The sequence below is a fragment of the Oncorhynchus mykiss genome, unplaced genomic scaffold (assembly GCF_013265735.2).
Source record: "Oncorhynchus mykiss isolate Arlee unplaced genomic scaffold, USDA_OmykA_1.1 un_scaffold_156, whole genome shotgun sequence".
Lineage (NCBI taxonomy): Eukaryota > Metazoa > Chordata > Actinopteri > Salmoniformes > Salmonidae > Oncorhynchus > Oncorhynchus mykiss.
In genome coordinates, this window is record NW_023493666.1 from 1050706 (window position 1) to 1068804 (window position 18099).

The 18099-nt window shown below is 41.4% G+C and overlaps 14 non-coding genes across 14 annotated transcripts; all 14 read right to left on the bottom strand.

The window, feature by feature from the left end:
- Window positions 1-2519: 2519 nt before the first annotated feature.
- On the bottom strand, window positions 2520-2638 carry LOC118947154. The gene has a single exon (XR_005041795.1). It is a non-coding gene; the product is annotated as a 5S ribosomal RNA (ribosomal RNA).
- Window positions 2639-9367: 6729 nt separating this feature from the next.
- On the bottom strand, window positions 9368-9440 carry trnaf-gaa. The gene has a single exon. It is a non-coding gene; the product is annotated as a tRNA-Phe (tRNA).
- Window positions 9441-9522: 82 nt separating this feature from the next.
- On the bottom strand, window positions 9523-9596 carry trnai-aau. Its single transcript has one exon. It is a non-coding gene; the product is annotated as a tRNA-Ile (tRNA).
- A 1474-nt stretch (window positions 9597-11070) lies between these two features.
- trnai-aau lies at window positions 11071-11144 on the bottom strand. Its single transcript has one exon. It is a non-coding gene; the product is annotated as a tRNA-Ile (tRNA).
- A 446-nt stretch (window positions 11145-11590) lies between these two features.
- On the bottom strand, window positions 11591-11663 carry trnaf-gaa. The gene has a single exon. It is a non-coding gene; the product is annotated as a tRNA-Phe (tRNA).
- Window positions 11664-11745: 82 nt separating this feature from the next.
- trnai-aau lies at window positions 11746-11819 on the bottom strand. Its single transcript has one exon. It is a non-coding gene; the product is annotated as a tRNA-Ile (tRNA).
- A 1435-nt stretch (window positions 11820-13254) lies between these two features.
- On the bottom strand, window positions 13255-13327 carry trnaf-gaa. The gene has a single exon. It is a non-coding gene; the product is annotated as a tRNA-Phe (tRNA).
- An 82-nt stretch (window positions 13328-13409) lies between these two features.
- Window positions 13410-13483, bottom strand: trnai-aau. The gene has a single exon. It is a non-coding gene; the product is annotated as a tRNA-Ile (tRNA).
- Window positions 13484-14918: 1435 nt separating this feature from the next.
- Window positions 14919-14991, bottom strand: trnaf-gaa. The gene has a single exon. It is a non-coding gene; the product is annotated as a tRNA-Phe (tRNA).
- Window positions 14992-15073: 82 nt separating this feature from the next.
- On the bottom strand, window positions 15074-15147 carry trnai-aau. Its single transcript has one exon. It is a non-coding gene; the product is annotated as a tRNA-Ile (tRNA).
- A 388-nt stretch (window positions 15148-15535) lies between these two features.
- Window positions 15536-15609, bottom strand: trnai-aau. Its single transcript has one exon. It is a non-coding gene; the product is annotated as a tRNA-Ile (tRNA).
- Window positions 15610-17163: 1554 nt separating this feature from the next.
- trnaf-gaa lies at window positions 17164-17236 on the bottom strand. Its single transcript has one exon. It is a non-coding gene; the product is annotated as a tRNA-Phe (tRNA).
- An 82-nt stretch (window positions 17237-17318) lies between these two features.
- On the bottom strand, window positions 17319-17392 carry trnai-aau. The gene has a single exon. It is a non-coding gene; the product is annotated as a tRNA-Ile (tRNA).
- A 388-nt stretch (window positions 17393-17780) lies between these two features.
- trnai-aau lies at window positions 17781-17854 on the bottom strand. The gene has a single exon. It is a non-coding gene; the product is annotated as a tRNA-Ile (tRNA).
- Between the last annotated feature and the right edge of the window lie 245 nt (window positions 17855-18099).

The following is an 18099-nucleotide window of genomic DNA, read 5'->3' on the forward strand; positions in this document are numbered from 1 at the left end:
TCATGGTCAGCTTTTCCGAAAGGAGAGCGGGGCAGGGCCTTATATGTGTCGCGGAAGTTAGAATAGCAATGATCCAAGGTTTTTCCAGCCCTGCATTTGCAATATGATTCAACAGTGAAAAAACATCACCAAATGGACATGATGACATCAACACAGCGAGAGATGGAAAGGAGCAACTATCACTGCCCGGCCATCCTGTGTTCATCAGGTCAGTCAATTTTGCATTTCTGCAGGATTTTTGAGTATGTCAAATTTCTTATGGCATTTGCCCCCCAAAAAAGTTATTTTGACTTTTGACTTCCTATGAAATCATATTTCAAATGGACAAAACATTTGCCTTATGCACAAGTAAAAAAATAAATGATAATAAAATATGACTAAAGTATGTTGATACAGTTCTTATACGTGTGTAATTGACACAAAATTCGAAAGAATTTCGAAAAAACGGTCCAGAAAGCACTTTAAGGGTGTGTGAAGTTTTTTTTTAAAATTTTTGCTATTTTTGACTTTTAACTTCCTATGAAATCATATTGCAAATGGACAAAACATCTGCCTTATGCGCAAGTAAAACAATTTAAAAAATTGATAATAAAATTGGACAAAAGTATATTCATAGAGTTCTTACACATGTGTAATTGACAAAAAAAATCGAAAGAATTTTGAAAAACGGTCCAGAAAGCACTTTTTTAAGGGTGTGTGAAGGTTTTTTTTTTTTGCTATTTTTGACTTTTTACTTCCTATGAAATCATTTTGCAAATGGACAAAACATCTGCCTTATGCGCAAGTAAAACAATGTAAAAAATTGATAATAAAATTGGACAAAAGTATATTCATAGAGCTCTTACACATGTGTAATTGACAAAAAAAAATCTAAAGAATTTTGAAAAACGGTCCAGAAAGCACTTCATTAAGGGGTTGCTAGGTTTTTGATTTTTTTTTCACTTTTTCAAAATGTTGCTTTAGGATGTTGACTTGTGTTGCATTTGCAATATGAAAAACCTCGCCACCTGTTGGATTTTCAAAGTGTTACACCCGGCATTTGCCATATGACATTTGCAATCAACTTTGAACGAAACGACGCCGAATTGAGTGTTATTGGACACCGTGTATATGGTTTGTCCAGTGCCGATGACTTCCCATTCATTTTTGTCCATTTCAGGGGGGTGTTCCCTTACATACTCTCCAAGCATATCTATAGCTGTCTCTGGAAACACCTGCGACACACTTTCCATATCACTCTCTTCCTCTCTCTCCATAGCCACACTCCCCTCATCTTCTTCAGTAATGAGGCCCATTGTTTGCAGAAATAAGACATCATTCCCCTTCTTACATTTACATCTGTCCTTAGGCCTGTCACACCTTCTACACATATCACCGATGTTCGAACATTCTCTGGCATAATGCCCTTGTTCACCACATTTTTGACATATCAATTCTGGACATTCTTTAAGTATGTGAATACATAGTCTACATACCTTAACTTGGTGATCGTGGATCACTCGGAAATATTCAAATCCCTCGCCTGTAGAACTTTGTTGAGTAAGGCAATGATTGCACACTGTCCGTAAACTTCACCTTACAAAATCTCGTCCCGTCCACAATGTCCGTTCCTGGCCACATCCTCCTCTTGATTGGTGTTGTCGCGTTCACTTTCCATCCTTGTAATTTCTCATATATGTCTTCATCCGTAATATATGCGGGCAAGTTCAAAAAGGACACCACAGGTTCATTGTTCCCCAGTTATTTTGCCATGACTTGACAGCTCTTTATTTTTTGTCTTTCTTTTCCCTTCACATGCGACATGGTTATTTCGTACTTATTTCTGTCTTTCGTTCAACATCCCAAAATCGTTCCACATACTTATTTTATTCCTCTCAGCAATTCCATCATTGTCATTTTTTCTTCACCACGTTCAGCGTCAGTTCTTTCTCATATTTTCTTCTCCTCAACTCTTCATTCGACGCTCTTTTTTCTCCGTTGTCCATTCTTATTGTTGTCGTTATTCTTGATGGCGAAGCCTTTGAATCCGTCCGGTTATTTTACGTAGAATCCCCCAAACAGCTCACGCCGTTGGGGGATAAAAACGCAAACATTTACAAAGAAAATAAACTACACTCCCCAAACAAACTTCCAAACTTAAAGTATATAAACCACCAAAAACAAAAACGATTTTCTCTCCTCAAACAATCAAACACCTGCTGCTCACTCACTTCCTGAAACTTCCAAAAAGGGGCGTACTCAGGCCGGTATGGTCGTAAGCGAGAAATTATCTCTTGGTGCACTATATAAAGTCAAAGTGAGTCTGATTAACAGATGTTGCATTTTCACCATTTAGATAAGCATCTTTGTGTCACCTAAAAAGTGGAAGAAATTGCATATACTGTAGCCATAATTTGTAGCACATATCGTTGGATGAAATACAAACTAACCTTGCTTACTTATTTCAAAGCGAGGGCACATATTTCAGCCTTGTGGGAAAAAACGGACCAAGAGTTGAAATTCCACAAGGCAGTGACAAAAGCTTACAGCACCTGGTATTCCCAGGCGGTCTCCCATCCAAGTACTACCCAGGGCCAACCCTGCTTAGCTTCCGAGATCGGACGAGATCAGGCGTACTCAGGCCGGTGTGGCCGTAAGCGAAAGACAGTCTCAAAAAGTGGAAGAAATTGCATATACTGTAGCCATAATTTGTAGCACAGATTGTTGGATGAAATGCAAACTAACCTTGCTTACTTATTTCAAAGCGAGGGCACATATTTCAGCCTTTGTTGGAAAAAACGTACAAAGAGTTGAAATTCCACAAGGCAGTGACAAAAAGCTTACAGCACCTGGTATTCCCAGGCGGTTTCCCATCCAAGTACTAACCAGGCCCGACCCTGCTTAGCTTCCGAGATCGGACGAGATCAGGCGTACTTTTTTTATTTTTTATAAAAAAGTTTCAATTACAATATTTTATAAAATGTACAATACACAAAAAACCCAGACTAACATAGGCAGGTGAACAATTCACCCCTTATCAAATCAAAGAACTCAAATAACTAAAATACAACAAAAACTTATAAAAACATAACATTAAATTCTAATCTCACAAAACAGGCATGTTGAAATCAACTCACCGAACAACTATAAAAACCAAAAGGAAATTAACATACCAATACATTTCAAAAATGATAAGTAATTCTTCCACCATCCACCCTTGAAATCAACCCACTCCCCTCCACAAAAGCTTCATCAAAACATTCCCTTCCATAACAATGAAACATATCTATACGCTTCTTAAACAATACTACAAAAATATCCCACACCCTTACCCTCTTCCCCTCAAAAAAAGCATAATTCCTCCTACAAACAATAGCATACCTCACAAAACTCAAAGCAACATTCAGCAAAACAACATTAACACCCTCGCATTTACCAGCCGCGCCAAATAACACCAATTCATTCCACACATATTTTTTACAAATATCACCCTTCCAGTTTCTATGTATCATTCCCTTTACCTTACAAAATAAATATTTTAACTCCTCACATTCCACAAACAAATGCAGTAAATTTTCCGGTGACTCATGACATGAGTTACATTCTCTTTTTATTTCCCTATTGATTTGATGTAAAACCACCTTTGTATATATACGATTATGCTTTATTTTAAAATCGTTACTTTCACGTTCCATACTATTATATTTTACATTTAAAGTTTTCCATATCTTTTTTACGTCCAAAGTTGGAAGAATTCCTTTCCAAACTTTCTCCGCAGCTGGCCTTTTCACATTTTTCCAGAAATTCAAAGTTAGCTTGATTTTATTGAGAATCCCCGTCCAAGTAATATCCCTTGCCTCTTTCTCCTTTACACCAATATTTACTCCCAGCACCTTCATAAAATCCTTAGCTACCTTAAATGGAATCTCACACTTATTTGCATTGATATCCCCAAAAAACATAATTTCTGTCTTCTCTATATTAACTTCAGCCCCCGATGCCTTACAGTAGATATCTATGATTTTCATAATGCTTTTAATGCTACCTACATCCTTCACAGTAAAAGTAGTGTCGTCAGCGTACTGATGTATAACACTGACACCACCACCTGGGATTCCAACACCCCTCACCTCTTTGTCTCCAAGTATTAAAACAGCTAAAGGTTCCGTAGAAACACTGTACAATAGAGCTGACAAAGGACAACCCTGCCTTACTTACCTCTCTATAGGGAAAGTATCTGTTAACACTCCGTTACATTTAACACAACTTTTTGCTCCACTATACAACAAGTTAATCCAAGATACAAATTTTGGCCCAAAACCAAACCTCTCCAAAGTCTGTAGCAGAAAACTATGTTCCACTTTATCAAAAGCTTTCTTAAAATCTAAACTTAAAACTATACAACCTTCATTTTTCATTTGCTTAACAACATCTCTAATTGTACAAATTACATCTGCAACATCTCTTCCAGGTATTCAGTAGGCTTGTGTTGATGTAATAATACGTCCAATCACCTTTTTCATCCTATTAGCTAAAACTTGAGTCAGTATTTTATAATCTGAATTTAGAAGACTAATAGGCCTATAATTTTCTAACTTTAACCTACTGCCTCTATTTTTAAATAAGATGGTTAACATACCAATTGACATAGACTCAGGGATTTCCTTATTCTCTTCCATATACTGAAAAACCTTCAATAAAATGGGTGCCAAAGTATCCACAAAAGCTTTATAGAATTAATTTGTTTAACCATCCAAACCTGGACTTTTATTTCCTTGAGTGTTCTCAATTGCTTCCTTGATTTCTATAATTGAAATCTCTTCATCACACATCCTTCTATCTGCCTGAGATACTTTGGCACTGATTTTCTCCAACACTTTTGCAACACACACTTTGTCCACATCATTCTTTTTATAAAGATTTCTGTAAAAGGATTCAACTGAATCTACGATGTCAACAAAATCATTTACCTTTACATCTTTTTCATTTTCCAATTCTAAAATATAACTCTTAAATTGCTTTCGTTTTTCAAGACTCAGAAAAAAGGAAGTACATTTCTCTCCCTCCAAGGCGTACTGTGCCTTACTCCTAACAATAGCACCTAAACATTTCTTTTTTTCATAAAACCCTAGCTCTGCATGGATTTTCAAATAGTTCTCAACATCATAGTCTGGATCAGCATCGGCCTTTTCAAGTTCACGTAACATCCTATTTCTAAGCATTTTTTCTTTCACCTTATCTACACGGTTACGATTTTTAAAGTACCTAATACTCCTGTTTTTTACTTTAACTTTCACTTCCTCCCACCATAAACACACATTCTCCTATCTGAAATGACATTACTGCATGATCACTGTATGCTGTAAAATTATATGACATCTTCTGAACCTGCTGTATCACATCTTCTTTTACTAAACATAAATAAATTCTGCTTTGTTTTAGTTCATTTAACACCACCTGCCTTCTCGAAAACACTCTTCTATTTAAATTTTCAGCCCTCCATATATCTACAAGATTCTCATTTTTCATTAATTCCCATAAAGCATTTCTAGACGAATCATGTTTGAAACTATCACATCTCGAGACATCCATTCTAATACACTTCACGTTAAAATCTCCTACCAGTATACAATTTTCTGAACACAGTGATCTTAGGTTATTAAACATATCTCTCCTTTCCGATTCAATATTCGAAGCATAAACATTAATTAGACGAAAAATGACATTTTGCACTTCAAACTCAATAACAATAAGTCTGCCCTGATTATCTGCATATACCTGCTTGACATTTTGAACCACATCATTTTTTACCAAAATAGCTACTCCACATGTTTTTTCACTTCCGTGACTACAAAACATTAGCTCAGACCATTTGCTCTTAATCTCCAACATTTTGGAGTCTGTCCAATTAGTCTCTTGAAAACACCACATGTCAGCTTTCACAGACACCAAAACCTGCTCCAATTTGTTCATATTTCTCAGACTGTTCCCATTTAGTGATGCAACTTTAATCATTGTTAATGTATGCAGAAATATAGTCAAAGACAAACATGTCATTTCAAAATAGACTTTTTCTTTTTACCAGATCCCATCACCTCCCAAGCTTTCGTCAATGATCTCTTATTTCTAGCAAACAGCTGAAAATCCTCACTCTCTATTTCTTCGTCCGACTCATGACTTGGACTTATGAGGGGAGCAACATTCAAGCCTTTTGTAAAATGCGCTTTAACCGTGCCATCAACTCCAGTGGACCCAGCCCTCTCCTTGGTGTCATTTTCACACAGGCTTAAAGCTGGTTCAGGCACCTGAGAAGTACCTTGCACCATCTCTACCTGTGTGTCTAATTCACCAATCCTGTGCTGCTGCTCCACCTTGTCAGCAGCAGAGACCAAGACTGCGTCTCGAGTACTGCCAGAAGGAATTGCATACTCTCCAAGCACATCTATAGCTGTCTCTGGAATCACCTGCGACACACTTTCCATATCACTCTCTAATTCTCTCTCCATAGCCACACTCCCCTCATCTTCTTCAGTAATGAAATAAGAAATAAGACATCACTCCCCTTCTTACATTTATATCTGTCCTTAGGTCTGTCACACCTTCTACATATATCACCGATGTTCGAACATTCCCTGGCATAATGCCCTTGTTCACCACATTTATGACATATAAATTCTGGACATTCTTTAAGTATGTGTCCCGGTTGAATACATAGTCTACATACCTTAACTTGGTTATCGTGGATCACTCGGAAATATTCAAATCCTTCGACAGTATTGAACTTTGTTGAGTAAGGCAATGATTGCACGCTGTCCGTAAACTTCACCTTACAAAATCTCGTCCCGTCCACAATGTCCGTTACTGGCCACATCCTCCTCTTGATTGGTGTTGTCGCGTTCACTTTCCATCCTTGTAATTTCTCATATATTTCATCATCCGTAATATATGCTGGCAAGTTCAAAAAGGACACCACAGGTTCATCGTTCCCCAGTTCTTTCGCCATGACTTGACAGCTCTTTATTTTTAAACAATGACAAGAAACTGTCATGTAACAATGACAAGAAACTCTCATGTAACACTGATGTCACAATGTCAGATGAAAAAGAAAGACATTCATTACTTACTTTCAGAGAGCAGCGTATCACACACTCTAACCAACTGAGCTAACCGGCCGCTGGCTACAGAGCACAATTGTTGAGATGCACCGAGCCTCTGCAAGTGCTGGAGCACAAACTAACAAGTCCACCAACAGCATAGCCTGACAAGACTGGACACTCTTGGTTGCTCCTTGTGGCAATTCAAAACAGCTGGGGAATTTGATCAATTGGTATTGTGTTTGCTTAGCATGCTATAGTTAGTGGGATCGATTCCCGCATTTCCCCCCAAAAATTTTTTTTGTGGATCCAAGAAAGCTCCAGTTCACACTTCATGCAGCCTTGTCTTTCGACAACCTACTGTCATGTAACAATGACAAGCAACTTTCCTGTAACACTGATGTCAAAATGTCAGATGAAAAAGCAAGAAATTACTTACTTTCAGAGGAGCAGCGTAGCACACACCATTGAGGTCCACAAACAAAGCTGTGGATAGTTTCCTTGAAGCCAGAGCATGAAGAAAGAACAAATACAAATGCCGAAACAGGGACCTTTGAATCTTCAGTCTAACGCTCTCCCAACTGAGCTATTTCGGCAATTCACTAATTTTAATTCTGTGGCACCCTTGACAATTCACATGCATGTGACTCACAATTTTGACACTCAAAATGTACATCATAGCCAATATGGGGATCGAACCCATGACCTTGGCGTTATTAGCACCACACTCTAACCAACTCAGCTAACTGGCCATTTGCTATTTTGCTCAATTGTTGAAATGCACCGAGCCTCTGCAAGTGCTGGCACGTAAACAAACAAGTCCACCAACAGCATTCCCTGACAAGACTGGACCTTCTAGGTTGCTTCTTGCGGAAATTCCAAACGGCTGGGGAATTAGCTCAAATGCTTTGCATGCGTGAGGTAGTGGGATCGATGCCTGCATTCTCCAAAAGCAAATTCTTTAATGGATCCAAGAAAACTCCAGTTCACACTTCATGCAGCCTTGTCTTACGACAACCTACTGTCATGTCAACAATGACAAGAAACTGTCATGTAACAATGACAAGAAACTCTCATGTAACACTGATGTCACAATGTCAGATGAAAAAGAAAGACATGACTTACTTTCAGAGGAGCAGCGTATCACACACTCTAACCAACTGAGCTAACCGGCCGCTGGCTACAGAGCACAATTGTTGAGATGCACCGAGCCTCTGCAAGTGCTGGAGCACAAACTAACAAGTCCACCAACAGCATAGCCTGACAAGACTGGACACTCTTGGTTGCTCCTTGTGGCAATTCCAAACAGCTGGGGAATTTGATCAATTGGTATTGTGTTTGCTTAGCATGCTATAGGTAGTGGGATCGATTCCCGCAATCCCCAAAAACATTTTTTTTTGTGGATCCAAGAAAGCCCCACTTCACACTTCATGCAGCCTTGTCTTACGACAACCTACTGTCATGTAACAATGACAAGCAACTTTCCTGTAACACTGATGTCAAAATGTCAGATGAAAAAGCAAGAAATTACTTACTTTCAGAGGAGCAGCGTAGCACACACCATTGAGGCCCACAAACAAAGCTGTGGATAGTTTCCTTGAAGCCAGAGCATGAAGAAAGAACAAATACAAATGCCGAAACAGGGACCTTTAGATCTTCAGTCTAACGCTCTCCCAACTGAGCTATTTCGGCAATTCACAAATTTTAATTCTGTGGCACCCTTGACAATTCACATGCATGTGACTCACAATTTTGACACTCAAAATGTACATCATAGCCAATATGGGGATCGAACCCATGACCTTGGCGTTATTAGCACCACACTCTAACCAACTCAGCTAACCGGCCATTTGCTATTTTGCTCAATTGTTGAAATGCACCGAGCCTCTGCAAGTGCTGGCACGTAAACAAACAAGTCCACCAACAGCATAGCCTGACAAGACTGGACCCTCTAGGTTGCTTCTTGCGGAAATTCCAAACGGCTGGGGAATTAGCTCAAATGCTTTGCATGCGTGAGGTAGTGGGATCGATGCCTGCATTCTCCAAAAGCAAATTCTTTCATGGATCCAAGAAAACTCCAGTTCACACTTCATGCAGCCTTGTCTTACGAACACCTACTGTCATGTAAACAATGACAAGAAACTTTCCTGTAACACTGATGTCAAAATGTCAGATGAAAAAGCAAGAAATTACTTACTTTCAGAGGAGCAGCGTAGCACACACCATTGAGGCCCACAAACAAAGCTGTGGATAGTTTCCTTGAAGCCAGAGCATGAAGTAAGAACAAATACAAATGCCGAAACCCGGGATCGAACCAGGGACCTTCAGATCTTCAGTCTAACACTCTCCCAACTGAGCTATTTCAGCAATTCACTAATTTTAATTCTGTGGCACCCTTGACAATTCACATGCATGTGACTCACAATTTTGACACTCGAAATGTACATCATAGCCAGTACGGGGATCGAACCCATGACCTTGGCGTTATTAGCACCACACTCTAACCAACTGAGCTAACCAGCCATTTGCTATTTTGCTCAATTGTGGCCATGCACCGAGCCTCTGCAAGTGCTGGCACGTAAACAAACAAGTCCACCAACAGCATAGCCTGACGAGACTGGACCCTCTAGGTTGCTTCTTGCGGAAATTCCAAACGGCTGGGGAATTAGCTCAAATGCTTTGCATGCGTGAGGTAGTGGGATCGATGCCTGCATTCTCCAAAAGCAAATTCTTTCATGGATCCAAGAAAACTCCAGTTCACACTTCATGCAGCCTTGTCTTACGACAACCTACTGTCATGTAAACAATGACAAGAAACTGTCATGTAACAATGACAAGAAACTCTCATGTAACACTGATGTCACAATGTCAGATGAAAAAGAAAGACATTACTTACTTTCAGAGGAGCAGCGTATCACACACTCTAACCAACTGAGCTAACCGGCCGCTGGCTACAGAGCACAATTGTTGAGATGCACCGAGCCTCTGCAAGTGCTGGAGCACAAACTAACAAGTCCACCAACAGCATAGCCTGACAAGACTGGACACTCTTGGTTGCTCCTTGTGGCAATTCAAAACAGCTGGGGAATTTGATCAATTGGTATTGTGTTTGCTTAGCATGCTATAGTTAGTGGGATCGATTCCCGCAATCCCCAAAAACATTTTTTTTTGTGGATCCAAGAAAGCCCCACTTCACACTTCATGCAGCCTTGTCTCACGACAACCTACTGTCATGTAACAATGACAAGCAACTTTCCTGTAACACTGATGTCAAAATGTCAGATGAAAAAGCAAGAAATTACTTACTTTCAGAGGAGCAGCGTAGCACACACCATTGGCCCACAAACAAAGCTGTGGATAGTTTCCTTGAAGCCAGAGCATGAAGAAAGAACAAATACAAATGCCGAAACAGGGACCTTTAGATCTTCAGTCTAACGCTCTCCCAACTGAGCTATTTCGGCAATTCACAAATTTTAATTCTGTGGCACCCTTGACAATTCACATGCATGTGACTCACAATTTTGACACTCAAAATGTACATCATAGCCAATATGGGGATCGAACCCATGACCTTGGCGTTATTAGCACCACACTCTAACCAACTCAGCTAACCGGCCATTTGCTATTTTGCTCAATTGTTGAAATGCACCGAGCCTCTGCAAGTGCTGGCACGTAAACAAACAAGTCCACCAACAGCATAGCCTGACAAGACTGGACCCTCTAGGTTGCTTCTTGCGGAAATTCCAAACGGCTGGGGAATTAGCTCAAATGCTTTGTGGCCCACAAACAAAGCTGTGGATAGTTTCCTTGAAGCCAGAGCATGAAGAAAGAACAAATACAAATGCAGAAACCAGGGATTGAACCAGGGACCTTTAGATCTTCAGTCTAACGCTCTCCCAACTGAGCTATTTCGGCATTTCCTTAATTTTAATTCTGTGGCACCCTTGACAATTCACATGCATGTGACTCACAATTTTGACACTCAAAATGTACATCATAGCCAGTACGGGGATCGAACCCATGACCTTGGCGTTATTAGCACCACACTCTAACCAACTGAGCTAACCGGCCATTTGCTATTTTGCTCAATTGTTGAAATGCACCAAGCCTCTGCAAGTGCTGGCACGTAAACAAACAAGTCCACCAACAGCATAGCCTGACAAGAAAGGACCCTCTAGGTTGCTTCTTGCGGAAATTCCAAACGGCTGGGGAATTAGCTCAAATGCTTTGCATGCGTGAGGTAGTGGGATCGATGCCTGCATTCTCCAAAAGCAAATTCTTTCATGGATCCAAGAAAACTCCAGTTCACACTTCATGCAGCCTTGTCTTACGACAACCTACTGTCATGTAAACAATGACAAGAAACTTTCCTGTAACACTGATGTCAAAATGTCAGATGAAAAAGCAAGAAATTACTTACTTTCAGAGGAGCAGATTAGCACACACCATTGAGGCCCACAAACAAAGCTGTGGATAGTTTCCTTGAAGCCAGAGCATGAAGAAAGAACAAATACAAATGCCGAAACCCGGGATCGAACCAGGGACCTTTAGATCTTCAGTCTAACGCTCTCCCAACTGAGCTATTTCGGCAATTCACTCATTTTAATTCTGTGGCACCCTTGACAATTCACATGCATGTGACTCACAATTTTGACACGCAGAATGTACATCATAGCCAGTACGGGGATCGAACCCATGACCTTGGCGTTATTAGCACCACACTCTAACCAACTGAGCTAACCAGCCATTTGCCATTTTGCTCAATTGTGGCAATGCACCGAGCCTCTGCAAGTGCTGGCACGTAAACAAACAAGTCCACCAACAGCATAGCCTGACGAGACTGGACCCTCTAGGTTGCTTCTTGCGGAAATTCCAAACGGCTGGGGAATTAGCTCAAATGCTTTGCATGCGTGAGGTAGTGGGATCGATGCCTGCATTCTCCAAAAGCAAATTCTTTCATGGATCCAAGAAAACTCCAGTTCACACTTCATGCAGCCTTGTCTTACGACAACCTACTGTCATGTAAACAATGACAAGAAACTGTCATGTAACAATGACAAGAAACTCTCATGTAACACTGATGTCACAATGTCAGATGAAAAAGAAAGACATTACTTACTTTCAGAGGAGCAGCGTATCACACACTCTAACCAACTGAGCTAACCGGCCGCTGGCTACAGAGCACAATTGTTGAGATGCACCGAGCCTCTGCAAGTGCTGGAGCACAAACTAACAAGTCCACCAACAACATAGCCTGACAAGACTGGACACTCTTGGTTGCTCCTTGTGGCAATTCCAAATAGCTGGGGAATTTGATCAATTGGTATTGTGTTTGCTTAGCATGCTATAGTTAGTGGGATCGATTCCCGCAATCCCCAAAAACATTTTTTGTTGTGGATCCAAGAAAGCTCCAGTTCACACTTCATGCAGCCTTGTCTTACGACAACCTACTGTCATGTAACAATGACAAGCAACTTTCCTGTAACACTGATGTCAAAATGTCAGATGAAAAAGCAAGAAATTACTTACTTTCAGAGGAGCAGAGTAGCACACACCATTGAGGCCCACAAACAAAGCTGTGGATAGTTTCCTTGAAGCCAGAGCATGAAGATAGAACAAATACAAATGCAGAAACCAGGGATCGAACCAGGGACCTTTAGATCTTCAGTCTAACGCTCTCCCAACTGACCTTGGCGTTATTAGCACCACACTCTAACCAACTGAGCTAACCGGCCATTTGCTATTTTGCTCAATTGTTGAAATGCACCGAGCCTCTGCAAGTGCTGGCACGTAAACAAACAAGTCCACCAACAGCATAGCCTGACAAGACTGGACCCTCTAGGTTGCTTCTTGCGGAAATTCCAAACGGCTGGGGAATTAGCTCAAATGCTTTGCATGCGTGAGGTAGTGGGATCGATGCCTGCATTCTCCAAAAGCAAATTCTTTCATGGATCCAAGAAAACTCCAGTTCACACTTCATGCAGCCTTGTCTTACGACAACCTACTGTCATGTAAACAATGACAAGAAACTTTCCTGTAACACTGATGTCAAAATGTCAGATGAAAAAGCATGAAATTACTTACTTTCAGAGGAGCAGAGTAGCACACACCATTGAGGCCCACAAACAAAGCTGTGGATAGTTTCCTTGAAGCCAGAGCATGAAGAAAGAACAAATACAAATGCCGAAACCCGGGATCGAACCAGGGACCTTTAGATCTTCAGTCTAACGCTCTCCCAACTGAGCTATTTCGGCAATTCACTAATTTTAATTCTGTGGCACCCTTGACAATTCACATGCATGTGACTCACAATTTTGACACGCAGAATGTACATCATAGCCAGTACGGGGATCGAACCCATGACCTTGGCGTTATTAGCACCACACTCTAACCAACTGAGCTAACCAGCCATTTGCCATTTTGCTCAATTGTGGCAATGCACCGAGCCTCTGCAAGTGCTGGCACGTAAACAAACAAGTCCACCAACAGCATAGCCTGACGAGACTGGACCCTCTAGGTTGCTTCTTGCGGAAATTCCAAACGGCTGGGGAATTAGCTCAAATGCTTTGCATGCGTGAGGTAGTGGGATCGATGCCTGCATTCTCCAAAAGCAAATTCTTTCATGGATCCAAGAAAACTCCAGTTCACACTTCATGCAGCCTTGTCTTACGACAACCTACTGTCATGTAAACAATGACAAGAAACTGTCATGTAACAATGACAAGAAACTCTCATGTAACACTGATGTCACAATGTCAGATGAAAAAGAAAGACATTACTTACTTTCAGAGGAGCAGCGTATCACACACTCTAACCAACTGAGCTAACCGGCCGCTGGCTACAGAGCACAATTGTTGAGATGCACCGAGCCTCTGCAAGTGCTGGAGCACAAACTAACAAGTCCACCAACAACATAGCCTGACAAGACTGGACACTCTTGGTTGCTCCTTGTGGCAATTCCAAATAGCTGGGGAATTTGATCAATTGGTATTGTGTTTGCTTAGCATGCTATAGTTAGTGGGATCGATTCCCGCAATCCCCAAAAACATTTTTTGTTGTGGATCCAAGAAAGCTCCAGTTCACACTTCATGCAGCCTTGTCTTACGACAACCTACTGTCATGTAACAATGACAAGCAACTTTCCTGTAACACTGATGTCAAAATGTCAGATGAAAAAGCAAGAAATTACTTACTTTCAGAGGAGCAGAGTAGCACACACCATTGAGGCCCACAAACAAAGCTGTGGATAGTTTCCTTGAAGCCAGAGCATGAAGATAGAACAAATACAAATGCAGAAACCAGGGATCGAACCAGGGACCTTTAGATCTTCAGTCTAACGCTCTCCCAACTGACCTTGGCGTTATTAGCACCACACTCTAACCAACTGAGCTAACCGGCCATTTGCTATTTTGCTCAATTGTTGAAATGCACCGAGCCTCTGCAAGTGCTGGCACGTAAACAAACAAGTCCACCAACAGCATAGCCTGACAAGACTGGACCCTCTAGGTTGCTTCTTGCGGAAATTCCAAACGGCTGGGGAATTAGCTCAAATGCTTTGCATGCGTGAGGTAGTGGGATCGATGCCTGCATTCTCCAAAAGCAAATTCTTTCATGGATCCAAGAAAACTCCAGTTCACACTTCATGCAGCCTTGTCTTACGACAACCTACTGTCATGTAAACAATGACAAGAAACTTTCCTGTAACACTGATGTCAAAATGTCAGATGAAAAAGCAAGAAATTACTTACTTTCAGAGGAGCAGAGTAGCACACACCATTGAGGCCCACAAACAAAGCTGTGGATAGTTTCCTTGAAGCCAGAGCATGAAGAAAGAACAAATACAAATGCCGAAACCCGGGATCGAACCAGGGACCTTTAGATCTTCAGTCTAACGCTCTCCCAACTGAGCTATTTTGGCAATTCACTCATTTTAATTCTGTGGCACCCTTGACAATTCACATGCATGTGACTCATAATTTTGATACTCAGAATGTACATCATAGCCAGTACGGGGATCGAACCCATGACCTTGGCGTTATTAGCACCACACTCTAACCAACTGAGCTAACCAGCCATTTGCCATTTTGCTCAATTGTGGCAATGCACCGAGCCTAGACAGCATAGCCTGACAAGACTGGACACTCTTGGTTGCTCCTTGTGGCAATTCCAAACAGCTGGGGAATTTGATCAATTGGTATTGTGTTTGCTTAGCATGCTATAGTTAGTGGGATCGATTCCCGCAATCCCCAAAAACAATTTTTGTTGTGGATCCAAGAAAGCTCCAGTTCACACTTCATGCAGCCTTGTCTTACGACAACCTACTGTCATGTAACAATGACAACCTACTGTCATGTAACAATGACAAGCAACTTTCCTGTAACACTGATGTCAAAATGTCAGATGAAAAAGCAAGAAATCACTTAGTTGCTTTTTCACAATTTTGACACGCAGAATGTACATCATAGCCAGTACGGGGATCGAACCCATGACCTTGGCGTTATTAGCACCACACTCTAACCAACTGAGCTAACCAGCCATTTGCCAGTTTGCTCAATTGTGGCAATGCACCGAGCCTCTGCAAGTGCTGGCACGTAAACAAACAAGTCCACCAACAGCATAGCCTGACGAGACTGGACCCTCTAGGTTGCTTCTTGCGGAAATTCCAAACGGCTGGGGAATTAGCTCAAATGCTTTGCATGCGTGAGGTAGTGGGATCGATGCCTGCATTCTCCAAAAGCAAATTCTTTCATGGATCCAAGAAAACTCCAGTTCACACTTCATGCAGCCTTGTCTTACGACAACCTACTGTCATGTAACAATGACAAGAAACTGTCATGTAACAATGACAAGAAACTCTCATGTAACACTGATGTCACAATGTCAGATGAAAAAGAAAGACATTACTTACTTTCAGAGGAGCAGCGTATCACACACTCTAACCAACTGAGCTAACCGGCCGCTGGCTACAGAGCACAATTGTTGAGATGCACCGAGCCTCTGCAAGTGCTGGAGCACAAACTAACAAGTCCACCAACAACATAGCCTGACAAGACTGGACACTCTTGGTTGCTCCTTGTGGCAATTCCAAACAGCTGGGGAATTTGATCAATTGGTATTGTGTTTGCTTAGCATGCTATAGTTAGTGGGATCGATTCCCGCAATCCCCAAAAACATTTTTTGTTGTGGATCCAAGAAAGCTCCAGTTCACACTTCATGCAGCCTTGTCTTACGACAACCTACTGTCATGTAACAATGACAAGCAACTTTCCTGTAACACTGATGTCAAAATGTCAGATGAAAAAGCAAGAAATTACTTACTTTCAGAGGAGCAGAGTAGCACACACCATTGAGGCCCACAAACAAAGCTGTGGATAGTTTCCTTGAAGCCAGAGCATGAAGATAGAACAAATACAAATGCAGAAACCAGGGATCGAACCAGGGAACTTTAGATCTTCAGTCTAATGCTCTCCCAACTGAGCTATTTTGGCATTGCACTAATTTTAATTCTGTGGCACCCTTGACAATTCACATGCATGTGACTCACAATTTTGACACTCAAAATGTACATCATAGCCAGTACGGGGATCGAACCCATGACCTTGGCTTTATTAGCACCACACTCTAACCAACTGAGCTAACCGGCCATTTGCTATTTTGCTCAATTGTTGAAATGCACCAAGCCTCTGCAAGTGCTGGCACGTAAACAAACAAGTCCACCAACAGCATAGCCTGACAAGACTGGACCCTCTAGGTTGCTTCTTGCGGAAATTCCAAACGGCTGGGGAATTAGCTCAAATGCTTTGCATGCGTGAGGTAGTGGGATCGATGCCTGCATTCTCCAAAAGCAAATTCTTTCATGGATCCAAGAAAACTCCAGTTCACACTTCATGCAGCCTTGTCTTACGACAACCTACTGTCATTTAAACAATGACAAGAAACTTTCCTGTAACACTGATGTCAAAATGTCAGATGAAAAAGCAAGAAATTACTTACTTTCAGAGGAGCAGAGTAGCACACACCATTGAGGCCCACAAACAAAGCTGTGGATAGTTTCCTTGAAGCCAGAGCATGAAGAAAGAACAAATACAAATGCCGAAACCCGGGATCGAACCAGGGACCTTTAGATCTTCAGTCTAACGCTCTCCCAACTGAGCTATTTTGGCAATTCACTAATTTTAATTCTGTGGCACCCTTGACAATTCACATGCATGTGACTCACAATTTTGACACGCAGAATGTACATCATAGCCAGTACGGGGATCGAACCCATGACCTTGGCGTTATTAGCACCACACTCTAACCAACTGAGCTAACCAGCCATTTGCCATTTTGCTCAATTGTGGCAATGCACCGAGCCTAGACAGCATAGCCTGACAAGACTGGACACTCTTGGTTGCTCCTTGTGGCAATTCCAAACAGCTGGGGAATTTGATCAATTGGTATTGTGTTTGCTTAGCATGCTATAGTTAGTGGGATCGATTCCCGCAATCCCCAAAAACAATTTTTGTTGTGGATCCAAGAAAGCTCCAGTTCACACTTCATGCAGCCTTGTCTTACGACAACCTACTGTCATGTAACAATGACAACCTACTGTCATGTAACAATGACAAGCAACTTTCCTGTAACACTGATGTCAAAATGTCAGATGAAAAAGCAAGAAATCACTTAGTTGCTTTTTCACAATTTTGACACGCAGAATGTACATCATAGCCAGTACGGGGATCGAACCCATGACCTTGGCGTTATTAGCACCACACTCTAACCAACTGAGCTAACCAGCCATTTGCCAGTTTGCTCAATTGTGGCAATGCACCGAGCCTCTGCAAGTGCTGGCACGTAAACAAACAAGTCCACCAACAGCATAGCCTGACGAGACTGGACCCTCTAGGTTGCTTCTTGCGGAAATTCCAAACGGCTGGGGAATTAGCTCAAATGCTTTGCATGCGTGAGGTAGTGGGATCGATGCCTGCATTCTCCAAAAGCAAATTCTTTCATGGATCCAAGAAAACTCCAGTTCACACTTCAT